Here is a 17,382-nt window from a genome sequence, read left to right as displayed (position 1 = left end):
AAGAAAATGGAAATGCAAGCCAAGTAGAAAATAGGCACAATACATACATCTGATCAAGAACTATAATCCAACATATATAAAGAACTCTTAAAAGTCAACAAGAAAACAAAAATTTTAAATAGACAAAATATTTAAATTTCAAAAAAAAAATACCAAATTACCAATAAACCAAAGATGTTCAACACCACTTGTTATCAGTGTAATACATATGGAACACCACAATGAGATACTACTACTCAATCATGTGAATGATTAAAAATACTTAAATTGAATGTATATGTTAACAAGGATGGGAAGCAATTGCAATTCTCATATATTGTTGAAGGGAATGCAAAACAGTGCATCCACTCCTAGGTATTTACCCAAGAGAAATGGAAGATGTCCACTCGAAGACTGGTGCATGGGTTTTTCATAACAGCTTTATTTGTAATAGCCAAAGACTAGAAACAAGTCAAATGTCTATTACCAGGTAAATGGATAAACAAACTGTATATTCATTCACAGCAAAGGAACAATCCTTTCAATTGCCAGACAAGACTACATATTCTAAAATTCCATTTATGTAAAGTTTGAGAAATATAAAAACAATATATAGTAGACAGAGTCTATATCTGTCCTGGGGAAGGTTTGGGAGTGTAAGGAAGGAGAAACCTAAGTGGAAAAGTGCACAAGGGATTTGAGACTGATGGAAATGTTCTGTAGGTTGTGGTGATAGTAACATGGGTATATATATTTGTCAAAATGCATCAAATTATATCATTCAAATGGGTGCATTTTACCTTATGCAAATTATAACCTGAATGAAGTAGTTTTTGCTTTTCTTTTAAATGATGTTGGTAGTTAAGTGGTAGAGAGCAAGAAAGTAAAGATTACAGAAATAGTGAAAGGCAGAATGACATTGTAAATGCAATGTTATTAAAATCATGAAAATAGTTCAAATTCTTGCACAGTTAAAATTAGAAATGTAACAGGGAATGCATTTATTTCCATCCATAAAATGTGAATAACTCATAGGATGCTGTAAAAATTAAATGAGATGGTTAGCACTATACCTGGTACATAACAGAAACACAGCTCAGATTAACTGAATCTGTATCCATCAATGTTAAGTGCTAAGATAAAACCAAGAAAATAAGTAACAGATACATGGTGTAAATCATAAAAGAGTTTCTAGAGAAAATAATTTTAGATGCCAGTTTTAAACGGAAATTGATGAAAAGGACGGAGGGGAGCGCAGGTGGAGGAAATGATAATGTGCAAAAGAACGGAGGCGGAGAGGAGGAAGTAGAGTGTAGGAGATGGCAAAATTAGCATGCTTGTGGCACAAGTCTATAAAGGGAGTAGCAAAAGGAAAAAATAACAACAAGGTAATCTTCTCATCTGATGCAAATATTCATTTAAATTTTACAGTAGGATCCAGAATAGTAACTTCATCCAATTGATGCTATGACACAAGATAAATACATTCAACTGTTTAAAAGTAAGGGAAAAGAAAAAGTCCTGTCTTTCTGTTGGAAAAAAAACATCACCCACTTCAGTTTCTTGGAGGTTGGCTGTATTCTTTCTCCAAAGAAAAATAATTATTAAAATACAATTATAACTAGGCAACATATGGACTTGCTGTGCAGCTGTCACTGCACTCCTAAAATTATGAAGGCCTTTACATTTTCCAGAATCTGAATTCTGTAAGTAATTGTTATTTTGGAAAATAAGATATAAAAAAGATCTCAAGAGAACTATCCAGCTACAACAGAATTATTTCATGGCATGTTACTTAAAAAGTATCAGAATGCTAAAATTGTATTGTAGGAAGCCTAATGTGACCAAGATCAGGATTCTTGAACATTTATAATTTTGAAGTGTTTTTACATGTATTCACTTAAATGTGTTTAATAAAAGAATGCAGGGTTAGCATTCTTATGGCATTCAAACTAACAAATCTTTATTAAGATTTTACATATTTGGCAGAGTAATTCCTCTCTATATTTTATATATAGAACAGAAAAAGTGCCATTTAAACATTTTTTCTGGGGAGAGATAGCCAAGAAAGCTGGTAATAACTTAAGCTAACTTAGCTCCCAGAATGAGACAAACATAGAATGAGATGCACAATGAGACAAAATATTAAAGGGCAATAATACTGACCTTTAAACAGAGTAGTAGCAATGTGGCTATGGTGAGGACAACAAAGCTACAGGATTAAATTAACTCAAGTCTCTTATTAAGAAAGAATGTAATGTAGTGACAGTCAGCTAACAATCAAGGTTTTGTCTTCTTCATCTAACATCACAGCAATATCCAGTTAGAGGCCTTGGCTCAGAGAAGAACATGCTGAGACTAAAGAATTGCTTTCTTGGGCCCATATGTTACATATGGGCATTAGCTGAAATATTTATGAACACACAAAAAATTATTGATGTGTTACATCATTCAGAATCATATTTAATTTTCCATTTAAAAATTTTTCATGATGATAGCATTTTATACTATAAAATACTTTTCAAAGCCGTTCTTGTATATATAGTGTGTCCGTAAAGTCATGGTGCACTTTTGACCGGTCAGAGGAAAGCAACAAAAGACGACAGAAATGTGAAATCTGCACCAAATAAAAGGAAAACTCTCCAGTTTCATACCTATTCAGTGCAGTTCAATGTGGGCTCACGCACAGATTTTTTAGGACTCCTTAGGTAGCTATTCCGTATAGCCTCTACAGACTCGTCACTGACTGATAGCCTACCAGAATGGGGTTTCTCCACCAAACTGCTGGTTTCCTTCAACTGCTTATCCCACCTAGTAATGTTATTCCTATGTGGTGGCGCTTCATTATAAACGCGCAGATATTCACGTTGCACTTTGGTCACGGATTCAAATTTAGCGAGCCACAGAACACACTGAACTTTTCCTCTGTACCGTCCACATCTCGACTGGCCTGGCCGTGGGCTGCTCTGCTGTATACTATACACGGTGTTACATCATCATCTGCGCATGTGCACATGCTGCCACATCATCCTACAGAAACTGGGAGGGTTTTCCTTTTATTTGGTGCAGATTTCACATTTCTATTGTCTTTTGTTGCTTTCCTGTGACCGGTCAAAAGTGCACCATGACGTTACGGACACACTGTATGTATGCACTAAAAGGAAGTATCCATTTTAAAAACTGTAAATTAGAAAAAAAAGGTTTTATTAAGTTTAACAATAAAATACTGTACTAGTTAAGATCCGCCACTGTTTTTTGTTTGTTTGGTTTCGTTGTTGTTAAAAAGAGATTTTAGGATGCCTGATATTGCTAAAGATTATTTATTGTTTTAAAACAAGGATTGTAGGCCCTGGCCAGTTGGCTCAGTGGTAGAGCATTGGCCTGGCGTGCAGGAGTCCTGGGTTCGATTCCCGACCAGGGCACACAGGAGAAGTGCCCATCTGCTTCTCCACCCCCCCCTTCCTCTCTGTCTCTCTCTTCCCCTCCCGCAGCCAAGGCTCCGTTGGAGCAAAGTTGGCCGGGGCGCTGAGGATGGCTCCATGGCCTCTGCCTTAGGTGCTAGAATGGCTCTGGTTGCAACAGAGCAACACCCCAGATGGGCAGAGCATCACCCCCTGGTGGGCGTGCCGAGTGGATCCCAGTGGGGCGCACGAGGGAGGGAGTCTGCCTCCCTGTTTCCAACTTCAGAAAATACAAAAAAAAAAAAAACCCAAGGATTGTAAATCTTTTTATATCAAACACCTTCAAATGGCTAAAGAGGTGACAGTGAAAGAAATCCTTTTAAGTATACCTAGTTCAAAGGCTTTACTGCTGAGTGACCAGGTGGTGGCGCAGTGGATAGAGTGTCGACCTGGGATGCTGAATACCCAGGTTCTAAACCCCGAGGTCGCTGACTTGAGCATGGGCTCACCAGCTTGAGCATGAGGTTGCCGGCTTGAACATGAGATCATAGATATGACCCCATGGTCCCTGAATTGAGCCCCCTCTATCCCCCCCACATCAAGGCACTATAAGGAAGCAATCAATGAACAACTAACTGAAGAGCCATAACTCCAAGTTGATGCTTCTCATCTCTCTCCTTTCCTGTCTGTCTCTGTCTCTCTCACAAAGTAACTTATTTTACTTAGAGATGGAAAAATTGCCCAGGGTACATCTGCAATACTCAGATTACAACTTTGATGAAAAAGTTCAAAATTTAAAGGAGTAAGAAAGTCTCACTGAGATGCGAGCTATTATTGGGTAAATGAAGGGGGGGAAAGCAACTTTAAATTATTGCTGAGAGTGTTTTGGGTTATCCACCTTAAAACCAGGCCAACCCAATGATCACGTATATAGAAAAAAGAATACACATATATTGATAAAAAGTAAATTTAAATTAAAGCTCTCCTTGGACAAGCCACTGTTGGAGTCATTAGTTTTCTCAGTGATTCTTCTTAATACGTTTTTGTGTCTCTTTGCCTTAATAAAATCTTACTTAAAAAAATAATAACTACATTTTTTTAAAAAGTTTAAGCAAAACATCAAATGAAATGGGCAAAGAAATTTAAAATATATTAAGGTGACAAGAAAATATTAGTAAAATAAAAGCTAAAGATTAGGAATAAGAGTACATAGAATATTAGTGAAAAAAGAACATTATGAAAAAAGATGACAACTAAAAATGGATTAAAATTAAAAGGAAATAAAATCAGCAACCTAAGACACTGAAATCAGGAAAACAAAAGCCAGCTTTTAATCAATGTAACATTAATAACATAGCAATGTTAATTCAAAAGCTCACCTTTACTCAAAGATTCTTCAAACTAAGATTGCTTTGCCTTCTCAAGTTTTCATGAAAACTTTACTTAGCAAATAATTTCAGGGTGGAAAGCTGAAGAGCAGAGAGAGAGAGAGAGAGAGAGCTGGCTTCAAATCAATGGCTTCTATCTCTTACGTCCTTGGCATTTCTAAGATACTTATGTGAGAAAAATGACATATTCTTTAAAGAATTAGCCCTACCTCCCATGAGCAGTCAATGAGTACAACTAAACATAAATCCACCCACATCTCACAAGTAGTGTGAATTTTCAATAAAAAAAACCCCAAACTTAATCAGCTCTAAGAAAGGACAGAGAGGGGAGACAGATAGGGACAGGCAGAAAGGGAGAGAGATGAAAAGCATCAATTTTCCTTGCAGGTCCTTAGTCTCCTTAGTTGTTCATTGATTGCTTTCTCATATGTGCCTTGATGTGGGGGAGGGAAGGCTACGGCAGAGCGAGTGACCTTGCACCCAAGCCAGTGACCATGGGGTCAGGTCTATGATCCCATGCTCAAGCTAGCAGCTTTGAGATTTCAAACCTGGGTCCTCTGTGTTCCAGTCCAATGCTCTATACACTGTGCCACCACCTGGTCAGGCAGAAAATAATGTTTTCGAATCTTGTTTCTAACATGCTTCTTCCCCTCACTATTGTGTTTTTAACTGGGGCAAGAACTTATTCCTGTTAAGTGTTTACAGGTAGGTTCTCAATGGAAGAAATTAACTGGATTCAGCCTTTAAGATTTAAAATGTGTTTACTGGTGAAAAAAACCCTGCAAAACCACATTACACTATAATACCAGTTCTGCTTTTTAAAAAATCACACATAGAAGTATAAGGGGAGGGGGAGAGAAAAAGAGAGATAGATTCATGGAAGAGGGTTCTGAACCATTCATTTAACTACAAATCGGAAACAAATCGAGTTTCAATAGTAGGAAAACAAAAACCAAAAAATCCCAAAACACAGACAACAAAATAAATATCTGGGACTCTGCTGTCCTTCTATTCAAATGTATTCCAGCAGTAACCTTCTGGAGTCTGTGACACTGTCCAACTCGTAGAATAATTCTGGGGGAAGAGAGGGTGGATTTCAGTCCCAGTAGAAATGGTATAATCTCTCACAGTAGTCCAGTGGAGGAAAGGGAGACCTTCAGCAACTGAGGTCTGTTTGCAATAGAAACTAACTATGAGTTTCTGTAACTGTTGCATTTCACAGTGAGCACGTTGATATAAAGAGAACATTTTTACTGATGAAATACTGCAATGTATGACAACATACATGGATCTTGAGACTATCATGCTAAGTAAAATAAATCTGAAAAAAAGACAAGAACCTATGATTTCACTCATATGGGATATAAAACAAAACAAATGAACAAAAAAAATCTAAACTCATACAAGAATATGGTGTTTACAAGAGTGAAAAGGGGTTTGGCTTAACAGGAGAATTAAGAGAGTAAAGGGTCGGCCCTGACCGCTTAGCTCAGTTGGTTAGAGAGTTCTCCCAATACACCAAGGTTGCAGGTTCAATCCCTGGTCAGGGCACATACAAGAATCAACCAATGAATGCATAAATGAAACAACAAATCGATGTTTCTCTTTCTCCCTTCCTCTTTCTCTCTCTAAAAATCAATTTAAAAAAGAGAGGGAGAGAGAGTAAATGGTCTCTTTACAAAAAAGGGTCAAATATGTTGACAGAAGAAGACTAGATTCTGGATTGTGAGAACATAATGCAATATATAGATGCTCTATTATAAAATTGTACATCTGTAACTTATGTAATACTATTACCCAATCTTACCCTAATAAACCTAAGTAGGTAAAGGGGGAGATCACATTTTTCTTTAAAACATTCTAGACAAGCAAATACATATACCACCCAGAAAAAAAAATGTATCTCCAAATGGCTTAGTCTCAGTCTCCCCCTTTGCCCTCTTCTCCAGTCCCCACTCATGTACACACACAGGCACACCAAAGATATTACTATATAACTGGGGTTGACCTTGAACTATCTTAATTTGTCTTCACATTAAATGTGGTCTTTCCTTAAGACTAGCATAACATTCACATGTTAGAATAATTCTAACATGTGATAATTAAAAAATTAGATAATTAAAAAATAAGTCTGATTGCAAAATGCATTAAAAGGCATTTTCCTTTAAATATATTATAGTAACAAAGTAAATTAATGTATTTGAAATAAGAGATTTATAATTTAAAAATTATTTTTAGCCTGACCAGGCAGTGGAGCAGTAGATAGAGCATTGGACTGGGACACAGAGGACCCAGGTTCAAAACCCTGAGATTGCCAGCTTGAGCGTGGGTTCACCTGGTTTGAGCAAAGCTCACCAGCTTGGGCCCAAAGTCACTGGCTTGAGCAAGGGGTCACTCGTTCTGCTGTAGCCCCAAGGTCAAGGGACATATGAGAAAGCAATCAATGAACAACTAAAGTGCCGCAACTAAAAATTGATGCTTCTCATCTCTCTCCTTTCTTGTATGTCTGTCCCTATCTGTCCCTCTCTCTTACTCTCTGTCTCTGTCAAAAAAAAAAAATTATTTTTATACAAATGCATATTGCTAAAGTGGTCTTTTAAAATCACGTTAAACAGGCCCTGGCCAGTTTGCTCAGTGGTAGAGCGTCGGCCTGGCGTGCAGGAGTCCTGGGTTCGATTCCCGGCCAGGGCACACAGGAGAAGCGCCTATCTGCTTCTCCACCCCTCCCCCTCTCCTTCTTCTCTGTCTCTCTCTTACCCTCCTGCAGCCAAGGCTCCATTGGAGCAAAGTTGGCCCGGGCGCTGAGAATGGCTCCATGGCCTCTGCCTCAGGCGCTAGAATGGCTCTGGTCGCAACAGAGCAACACCCCAGATGGGCAGAGCATCGCCCCCTGGTGGGCATGCCAGATGGATACCAGTCGGGCGCATGCGGGAGTCTGTCTGACTGCCTCCCCGTTTCTAACTTCAGAAAAATACAAATAAAATAAAATAAAATAAAATCATGCTAAAAACAGCATTCTTGGCAGGCTAAACATCTCCTGGCAGCCTTCCCGTAAGTTTATCATTACACTATGGCATTCCTTGCCAGATGGGTAAAGACAATTCTAAACTTGAGCTCAGTCCTCCACATAAATTATGAATTTCAGAATCAATAGGTCCAAACAGTAAGATTTTATTATATATTGTAGTTCTCAATAAACTTTTATGCTAGTTAACTGTCCCTCCTCAAGGTTATCTTGATTTCTCATAGTTTTTGAATATTAAATATCTGTCCAAAAAGTAAGTGATGTCCCAAATTAATAAATTATATTTCCTTCTCAACCTGGTCAAAGCTGATGTCCACCTCTACAATTCAACTCCAAATACATAAAGATCATTCACTGTCAAATTTAATGCTTACTTTGCCACACCCTTATTCAAAGACTCTCCTGAACCAAGTGGTACCTCTAACCAATCTTTTTTTTTTGCGTATCTTTTTTCTGAAGTGAGAAGCGGGGAGGCAGAGAAATAGATTCCTACATGAACCCAACCAGAATCCACCCGGCATGCCCATCTGGGGCATTGCTCCACTGCAGTGGAGCCATTCTAGCACCTGAGGCAGAGGCTATGGAGCTGTCCTCAGCCACCAGGCCAACTTTGCTCCAATGGAGCCTTGGCTGCAGGAGGGGAAGAGAGAGAGAAAAAGGACAGGAGGAAGAATGGAGAAGCAGATGCACGCGTCTCCTATGTGCCCTGGCCGGGAATCGAACCGGGACTTCCACACACCAGGCCGATGCTCTACCACTGAGCTAGCCAGCCAGGGCTTACAATCCTTTTTTCAGTCTTTCACAAACTCCCCTCACTTGTTCAGGACTCTGACAATATCTCAGGGTTTCACTCTATTAGAGCCTCTGCTCTTTCCCTCACTTTCAACTACAGCCTTCATGCAGTTTCTGCTGCCTATCCATACCACCAGACTAAAACTTCTCCTGCATTCAAAAATCATGAATCTAATGACCTGCAGCAGAGGTTCAAAAAACCTCAGATACATCAGAAGCATCTGGAGGGCTTATTCAAAATCAGATTTCTGAACCCCACCTCCAAAGTATCTAATTTAGTAACTCTGGATCTGCATTACTAAAAAGTTTCCAGGTGACACACCCTTTGAGAACCTATAGAATTCTCCTTTAGAAAAACCACTGGTACCTTAATTTCACCACAACCTAAGGGATCTCTGAGTATCTGCTCTGGTCATCTCCAAATCATTCTTTACACAGCATCCAGAGTGATCATTCTACACTTGATCATTTCATGATCCCGTATTTAAAACAATCTAATGGCTTCCAAGGCATCTTAAGACATAAAACAGAAACCTTACCATGGTTTACCAAGCCTTGCATAACACAATCTTTGCCTATTGCACCACATGCTACCATTCTCTCTTTTTTTTTTTTACACTACAGCCACAGTGAACTCTTTCAGTTTCTAGCAAAAAGCCAAGTTGTTTGCTATTCCAAGACATTTAAACAAGATGTGCTGCCAGAAATATGCTTTTTCCTCAGCTCAAGTCATCCTCTTTGCCTCCTCTCCCCCACTAGGTCAGCAAATTCTTCTAATCACCTTATAGTTCTTCTTAGCACTTTCCATAATGGTGATTACACAATGCATTGTGCAATTAGCAGTTTACTCGCTGTTCCTCACCCTTCTCACAAACACAAGCTCAAAGGCACATGTCTATCTAGCTCCCACAGAATTTTCAGCCCCTTGCATAGTGACTTGCTTGCGCTCAAATAATCTGTTGAATTAAAATACCTGTATGGTAACATTAAATCATTTTGAAACCTCAAAAAGAAAGGTATTATTAAAAAAGGACTAGAGACTTTTGTTTAGTATTCTTTAATACTTACAAATGAGGAAGCTTCATTAGACTCCACCATCTGGGAGTTTAAATCAAGAAAAATAGTATCTTAAAAAGATAAAATAAAATCTTCCTATCACAAGCTCCTCTGCAACAAGATATATAGGTATATTACTGTTTATTATCTGCACCAATAGAGTACATCACTAACATTCAAAAGCCATTCAATAGTAAATATGTAAAGCAGCCTAAGATAATTTTTGCAAAAAAAAAAATTTACTTGTAAACCGGCATCAAAGAGAACACCAAGGCTTAGCAACAGAAATGGTTGTAGATCATGCTAGGAAACAAACAGGGTAGCTGCCTGGATTTACACCTAAGCATGAATAACCACAACCACAAATTACATAATAAATATGAATATAACCAGGAGCTAAATTATATAGTATGCATATAACTAAGAATTAAATCATTACGTAAAACATGCTCTACAAATTCTCATCTCCTTTAAAAACAAATACCTGCCATTTATAATTCATTCACCAACTCTTTTTCTCTACAGTGCAAGCTAACTTAGCAGATTACTGGCCTAAGTGGATAACTATCTTAAGATGTAATTTTAACTAATATAGCAGAATTTCCATATATGTAAATAAAGGTTATCTTCAGTCAGAGTAGTCGTTTTAGACACCATTTCAAGCTGTCACCACACAAAACAATTTTGGAACTCCTACGTTCTAATCACTTTCTTAGCTACCATATGTGCTTCATCCCTTTGGTTATTTACTGCTTAGTTTTTAACTAAAAATGGCATTTCTCATCTTGATCCTTAATTTTATGTATGAGAATCAGTTCAGAATACTTTTCATTTTTTGTGAATAACAAACACTAGGTTAAAACAATGAAGCTGAAGGCACTAAAGAAATAACAAAGGAATCATTCCAAAAGTGTTTTTGAACTAAAGTGACATTACTGAAATAAATTCAAGCTAACTTGGAACACACCAATCAACTCTTAGATACATAAATTCTAGTATGTTTATTTAAAAACTGGTCGCATTTCTTCTACTTTGGGCACAACTCATAGCCCTGACTGTTGATTTTCTTGAATAGCAGCTCCTGTAACGTCAAGCACATTTACTAAAAACTACAGACTAAGAAATGGAACAAGTTTTAAGACTAAAATCTGGTAGTCCACTCTATCAGCATGGCTTGGGAGACCATATGTATACTAAACAGAACACGGCTGTAAAGTACTGTAGGCTGAGGTTCAACTTCTTGCTTGGCCTCTTTGTAGCTACATGACTGAGCATGTTACTTGAACATGTAGTCTGTACGACATGAATAAGTCCAGCTCTAAAATGGGAATTATACCATCTATTTCAGAGCAATTATAAGGATCATATTATATAAAATATTATCTTATTGGAATTCTAGCCCTTAACACCTTCAAGGAATCCTTAAAAGAACCTAAGAGACTATTGTTCCAAACTCACCCTTTTACTAAGACCCACAGAGACCAAGTGTTTGGCAAGGTCACAGTTACTTAATAGGAAAGACAATAGTTCTGGCAGGTTCCTTATTTTCCCAGTTTATCTGTTTACTAAATCCACTGGTGTTTGTAATTCCAGGTTGCACAAGCCTGTGAACAGAGAGTCTCAAAATGGGTTTCTGAGACAGAAATAAATCAAGGACACTTAAGGACAGTATTAGCGAATTTGATACTGGCAATCTATAGTAACAATCTAGTCCTATATATTCAATGTCTCCCGTGGATTTCAAGTCTGTTTTTGAAGTTAGGTATTTTAATTAACAGCTAAAACTATCTGATTCTGCATAAATTTTCAGATTTCTTGAAAGATCCCTTTCTAAGGAAAATACAAACCATGTTTTAAATCAAGATATTAGGGGAAAAATGAATGTTTCTCATTTATTAGTATGGTAACTGGTTATAATAAACCAAGAGTAACCCATTTTCCTACAGGTAAAATTCATATCCATACTTAAGCTGAGGGTTCTTTATTATGGATCAAAGCTTGAAATGCAAGGTCACAAGTTAGTTCAAGACAATGTAAAGGAATTTTTCCCAAAAGCAATTTCTTCATACTTTAATACAGATAAAGAATGACTTTCTATATTGAACATGAAAGAAAAATGAATATCTGAGCGCCTCACTCTGACCTAGCTGTTTCTGGACTTTGAATTCTAGGTATAAATTACCACAGTGAAGGTATTCATCATCTTTAAATTATTGTGTTAGTAACCAAGACATAATTACACTTTGTGTGCCAATTCAGAGAGGAGCTATGAGAACCAAAATAATTTTTAATACTTAAATTAAGAATGATTACCAAATATGAGAAACTATGGAGTTAACTCTTATTTTGAAAGACTGTTCCTAAAAGAAAGCTTATTAATATAACAAGAAAAATCTTAGAAAATACCAATCATACATTTTTTAGCTTAATTAAAATCACAATTTGTCTCATAGCCATAAAATGTATCACTAATTTCAACTTTTGAGTTTGAAGAGGCTAATTACTACTACTGTGAATTAAGAATCCCCAAATAAACAAGACCTTGCTAGTTAAATACTAAGTATGTTAAGTAATCAATCTCTTAAGTGAACCTGTTTTTACAGAGGACTTTTTTCACCAATAATAACAGGATATTGTCTTTTCTTTCTTTCTTTTTTTTTTTTTTTTAGCAAGAGAGACAAAGAGAGGGACAGATAGGAACAGATGGACAGGAAGAGAGGGATGAGAGCATCAATTCTTCATTGTGGCACCTTACTTGTTCATTGATTGCTCTCTCATATGTGCCTTAACTGGGGGGCTTGAGCCAAGCTAGTGACCCCTTGCTCAAGCTAGCAACCTTGGACTCAAGCCAGTGACCTTGGGCTTCAAGCCAGCAATCATTAGGCTCAAGCCAGTGAGCATGGAGTCATGTCTATGATCCCACGCTCAAGCCTGCAACCCTGAGCTCAAGTTGGTGAGCCTGTGTTCAAGCTGGATGAGCCTGCACTCAAGGGGCAACCTTGGGGTTTCGAACCAGGGCCTCTGTTTGCCAGGACAATGCTCTACCCACTGCACCACTGCCTGATCAAGCCAAGGTACTGTTTTTTTAATTCCTACATCCTAATTATAAATTATTGGGAAAATAAAGATATAAACCCATCATTTCCCAAATAATCTTTTGAAAACAACCAAAGTATTACCAATAAATGCTGAAGATTCTATTTTAAAATTTCAGGAACAGTGAGAAAAAGTACCAATACTATGAACATAATAGGAGCAATAAAGGATACTGTAATGAGCCATGTCAGATATCAAGACAAGAGATATATAAAAGGGAAAATGCTTAGAATACATGAAAAAGGTAAAGCGAGAGACATATAACCACTATCTAATCCAATCTCTGGATTCTAAAATCAACAGTTTCACAGAATATAGAGAAAATTTACAAAATAATCAGTGAATAGGTGTCAGCTGCATTAGGGAATATTTACAACTTTGACTTTCTCTATATTAGGCAAATAAAAAAATTTCATAAGAGCCAGTTTATTCTCTAAGCTTCTTTAAATTTCAAATAAGTACGTATTACATAGGTTCCATAATGTCTTATATAATCAGGCAAAATTTGGGGGTTTAAGTTTACCAAACACAACCCTTCCAGCAGGATTTCAACTTCAAAGCAGTCAGCATTTTTAAAATATGGATTGTAAAAATTTCTGATTGCAGAAGAATTATAACTCCAACCACAAAAGATACACACGCCAGTAGTTGAAACCATAGCTATAGAAGAAAAAATGACAAAGTCTTATGAGAGAAGAACCAAACAAGATTAACAAGGAAATGCAACAATATTATTAGAAGAGAGGGGGGAAAATAGATAAAATTTAAATATATTTTCCCAAGGTAATTTAGAGGTAATAAATATGAAGCCTGAATATTCAGGAAAGGAGATGGGGAAAAAAACAAAGTAAGTTAAAGAAAGTTTAGAACAATGCTAGAAAACTTTTATGAATATAAAATGAAAAGAGGAGATGAAAATTATGTCCTTTAATTAACTAGCTAGAAAATCCAAGCTCAAAATTTAAAGCACCAAAGATTATAAGGCAGAAAAGAAGAAAAATTCAGCTTGGACCCAAGGTTGCTGGCTCGAGCAAGGGGTTACTCGGTCTGCTGAAGGCCCACGGTCAAGGCACATATGAGAAAGCAATCAATGAACAACTAAGGTTTGCAACGTGCAACAAAAACTAATAATTGATGCTTCTCATCTCTTTCCATTCCTGTCTATCTGTCCCTACCTATCCCTCTCTCTGACTCTCTCTGTCTCTGTTAAAAAAAAAAAAGAAAAATTAAGAGAAATATATCAATAGTTAATTAGCCAAAGTAGTTATAACTATAAATGCAGAGAAGTAAAGAAAAAAGAGTAACACCTCACCTATCTGGACACAATTAAGAAACAGAAAATAAGACTTCTAAATAATCAAAGTGTCACAAGAGCCATGAGTTGAAAAGTGACATGCCATTCATTCTCTAGACCAAAGACACTACTACTTCATGCACAATTCTAAATGGTCTCATTTAGTTTTCAAGCAGCAAACTAGAAATGGCAAATGAATCATAATGACATGTATGAGTTGTGTTAGATGACAATAGAAGAACAAACAGGAAAACTAAAAAGCAAACAAGAACTCAGAAGTATACAAGTTTTAGGGCCAGTTGGCATAAAGATACAAACATGTATACAAATCAATAGTGAAGAAACATCACTATATTTTAACACAGTATTATGATCACAATTTCTAGGAAGAAACCTGCATTAATAAAAAAAAAGTTCATTAGTTCTGTACTTTGTTTAAAAAGGCAGGAAAGGACTCCAATAAAAGACAGTGGACTAAATATAAATTTTCCTGCCAGTTATTCCAGATATCCCATTGCAATAAAAACAATTCATACAGAAAGAAATAAAACCACAAGAGCAAAGAAAGTAAAATTGGGGATAAGGGTAGAAAGGAATTCAACATATTTCTGAAAGATGAAAGTAAATATGAGATTAATTGATACATCAAGCAGAGAAAACCACAGCCTCCTTATACCTTTCAAGAGTGATGCAAAACGATGGCAACCCACATGTCTGACAAAACCCCAGAGAAGCATGATTACAAAGTATACAATAAAGCAAAGGGTGGGAATAGTGGGGCTAAAAATAGAAGAGTTAAATATTACCTGACTGACTGTAAAAGGGACAACTACATTTCCCATCCTGATTTCTAAGCAGCATCTAAAAGAAAGTGAATGACTGATTACCTAGGGAACCATAACTACTGATGCTGGGACAGAGTAATCTGTCTCATCTGGCATTTAGAGGACCCACAGTCTAGAACAGGGGTCCCCAAACTACGGCCCGCGGGCCACATGTGGCCCCCTGAGGCCATTTATCTGGCCCCCGCCACACTTCTGGAAGGGGCACCTCTTTCATAGGTGGTCAGTGGAGGAGCATAGTTCCCATTGAAATACTGGTCAGTTTGTTGATTTAAATTTACTTGTTTGTTATTTTAAATATTGTATTTCTTCCTGTTTTGTTTTTTTTTACTTTAAAATAAGATATGTGCAGTGTGCATAGGGATTTGTTTAGTTTTTTTTGTAGTCCGGCCCTCCAACGGTCTGAGGGACGGTGAACTGGCCCCCTGTGTAAAAAGTTTGGGGACCCCTGGTCTAGAAGCTAGCTACCCTCTCTCTTACCCTAAAGCAGCGGTTCTCAACCTGTGGGTTGCGACCCCAGTGGGGTCGCCATCGGAAAATACATAATGCATATCAGGTATTTATATTCCGAATCATAACTGTAGCAAAATTACAGTTATGAAGTAGCCACCAAAATTATTTTTTGGTTTGGGGTCACCACAACATGAAGAACTATATTGCAGGGTCACGGCATTAGAAAGGTTGAGAACCACTGCCCTAAAGCAATGCTTGCCAGTACACAGGCCCTACCCTCTACTGTCCTGTCCCCTAAGTGTTATGGTCAGAATTCCTACTCAAAGGAAAAACCTAATGGGGAAAACAGTCCAAGAAACGGAGTGAAATGGGGCTGACCCAGACCAGAAACCTAGTCCTTTTTTTTTTGAAACATGAATAGAAAACCAAGAATTACTAAGCAGAGCAGATCCTCTTGCAGTTCATGAGTGTGATGACTGAGTGTGATGTGCATCCCTCAAACCTTGTTATAACGTCAGCTCATTACCCATATAATGAGGGGGAAAAAATCACCAGGCACATAAGGAAAACTCGACATGTAAAAGAATGACTATAAAAACAATCATAAGAACTGACCAGACAAGAAAAGGAGACAATTGAGGAAACACAAGAACATGAAGGGAAGTAAATATCAAAGACATAATAGAAGAGAATTTCCTAGAGTTGAAGAAGAATCTGATTCTTTAAATAAAGGCAACCAAGTGCCTAGAACAAATGATCAAAACAAAAACAACCTATACACCTTACTATGACTTTGGAGCAGAAATATAAAATGGAGAAGACCCTAAAAGCCTTCAGACAAAATAAAGAATAAAGTATCTTAAAAGGATAGTGTATTAGATGACATATATCTTCTATTGATATTAAGCATGCCTGAATGGCAGAAAACAACCAAGCAATCCTTTCAGAATTCTAAAGAAAAATTAGTTGCAACCTACGGTATTGTACCCAGCGAATCTATCAATCTAATGGGAACATAGAATGAACACGTTTGTACAAATAAAAGTTTGCCTTTCAGCCTGACCAGGCAGTGGTGCAGTGGATAGAGCGTTGGCCTGGGACACTGAGGACCCAGGTTCAAAATCCCAAGGTCACCAGCTTGAGCATGGGCTCACCAGCTTGAGTGCGGGCTGCTGGTTTGAGCGTGGGATCATAGAAATGATCCCATGGTTGCTGACTTGAGCAAGGGGTAAGTGGCTTGGCTGGAGCCCCCCAATCAAAGCACATAAAAGAAAGCAATCAATGAACAACTAAGGTGCTGCAACTATGAGCTGATGCTTCTTATCTCTCTCTCTCTTCCCGTCTGTCCCTCTCTCTCTCACTAAAAAACAGAAAAAATGTTTGCCTTTCAAACACACTTTTTTAGGAAGTTACTTAGAGATGTACTCCAGAAAGATAAATTACATTAAAAAAAAAAAAAGAAAGAGCTATAATAAAATGGACCCAATGAGTACAGTGAAAGGAAGTTTCAGAAAGAGACCTAAAAGTTGACTAGTAAAAACTGAGGCAGAAACACAGGCAATTCCAAATAATTGGAGCACAGTGCAGGAGAGACTGAGACTAGGATAAAGGCACATAGTACAAGAAAAGAGAGCAGTGAGAAACACTAAAAAAACAGAAAGCCATGTCCAATTTTTTTAAATTCAATGGCTAGATTTTTAGTAATTGATAACATAAATAAAACAAAATCCACTGGACACTGATGTTATCAAAATTTTCCTCCAATGGCCCAAGGCTGCTTAATACAATCTATAGAAAAGAAATCATAATCTAAGCATACTAACCGGCCCAGCATTAAATAACATTTGCAGTCACAGTATCAAAACTATTTACCGGTTTTCATCATTTAGAGGGACTCTATGGACATGCCATCTGGGGTTATTTGGGTGGAAGGGGGAGAGGAATATGTTTATCTAGGCAATAAGAAATATAGCTACCAGTTCAGAAGAAAAAGAAAAGAAAGAAAAAAATGGAAAATACAGATTTCTAAAGTAATAAATTAACAGACATGTGGATC

At 37.3% G+C, this 17,382-nt stretch overlaps 1 protein-coding gene and 1 pseudogene across 5 annotated transcripts in view; one reads left to right on the top strand and one right to left on the bottom strand.

The window, feature by feature from the left end:
• OSBPL8 (oxysterol binding protein like 8) overlaps positions 1 to 17,382 on the bottom strand; it is a 168,257-nt gene that overhangs the window by 143,042 nt on the left and 7,833 nt on the right. The window lies entirely within an intron of this gene.
• LOC136396202 (small nucleolar RNA U13) lies at positions 15,775 to 15,862 on the top strand (annotated as a pseudogene).

Source organism: Saccopteryx leptura, chromosome 2 (genome assembly GCF_036850995.1).
Source record: "Saccopteryx leptura isolate mSacLep1 chromosome 2, mSacLep1_pri_phased_curated, whole genome shotgun sequence".
NCBI lineage: Eukaryota > Metazoa > Chordata > Mammalia > Chiroptera > Emballonuridae > Saccopteryx > Saccopteryx leptura.
The sequence above is the reverse complement of the archived record's forward strand: the minus strand, read 5'-3'. Positions and strand labels throughout refer to the sequence as shown.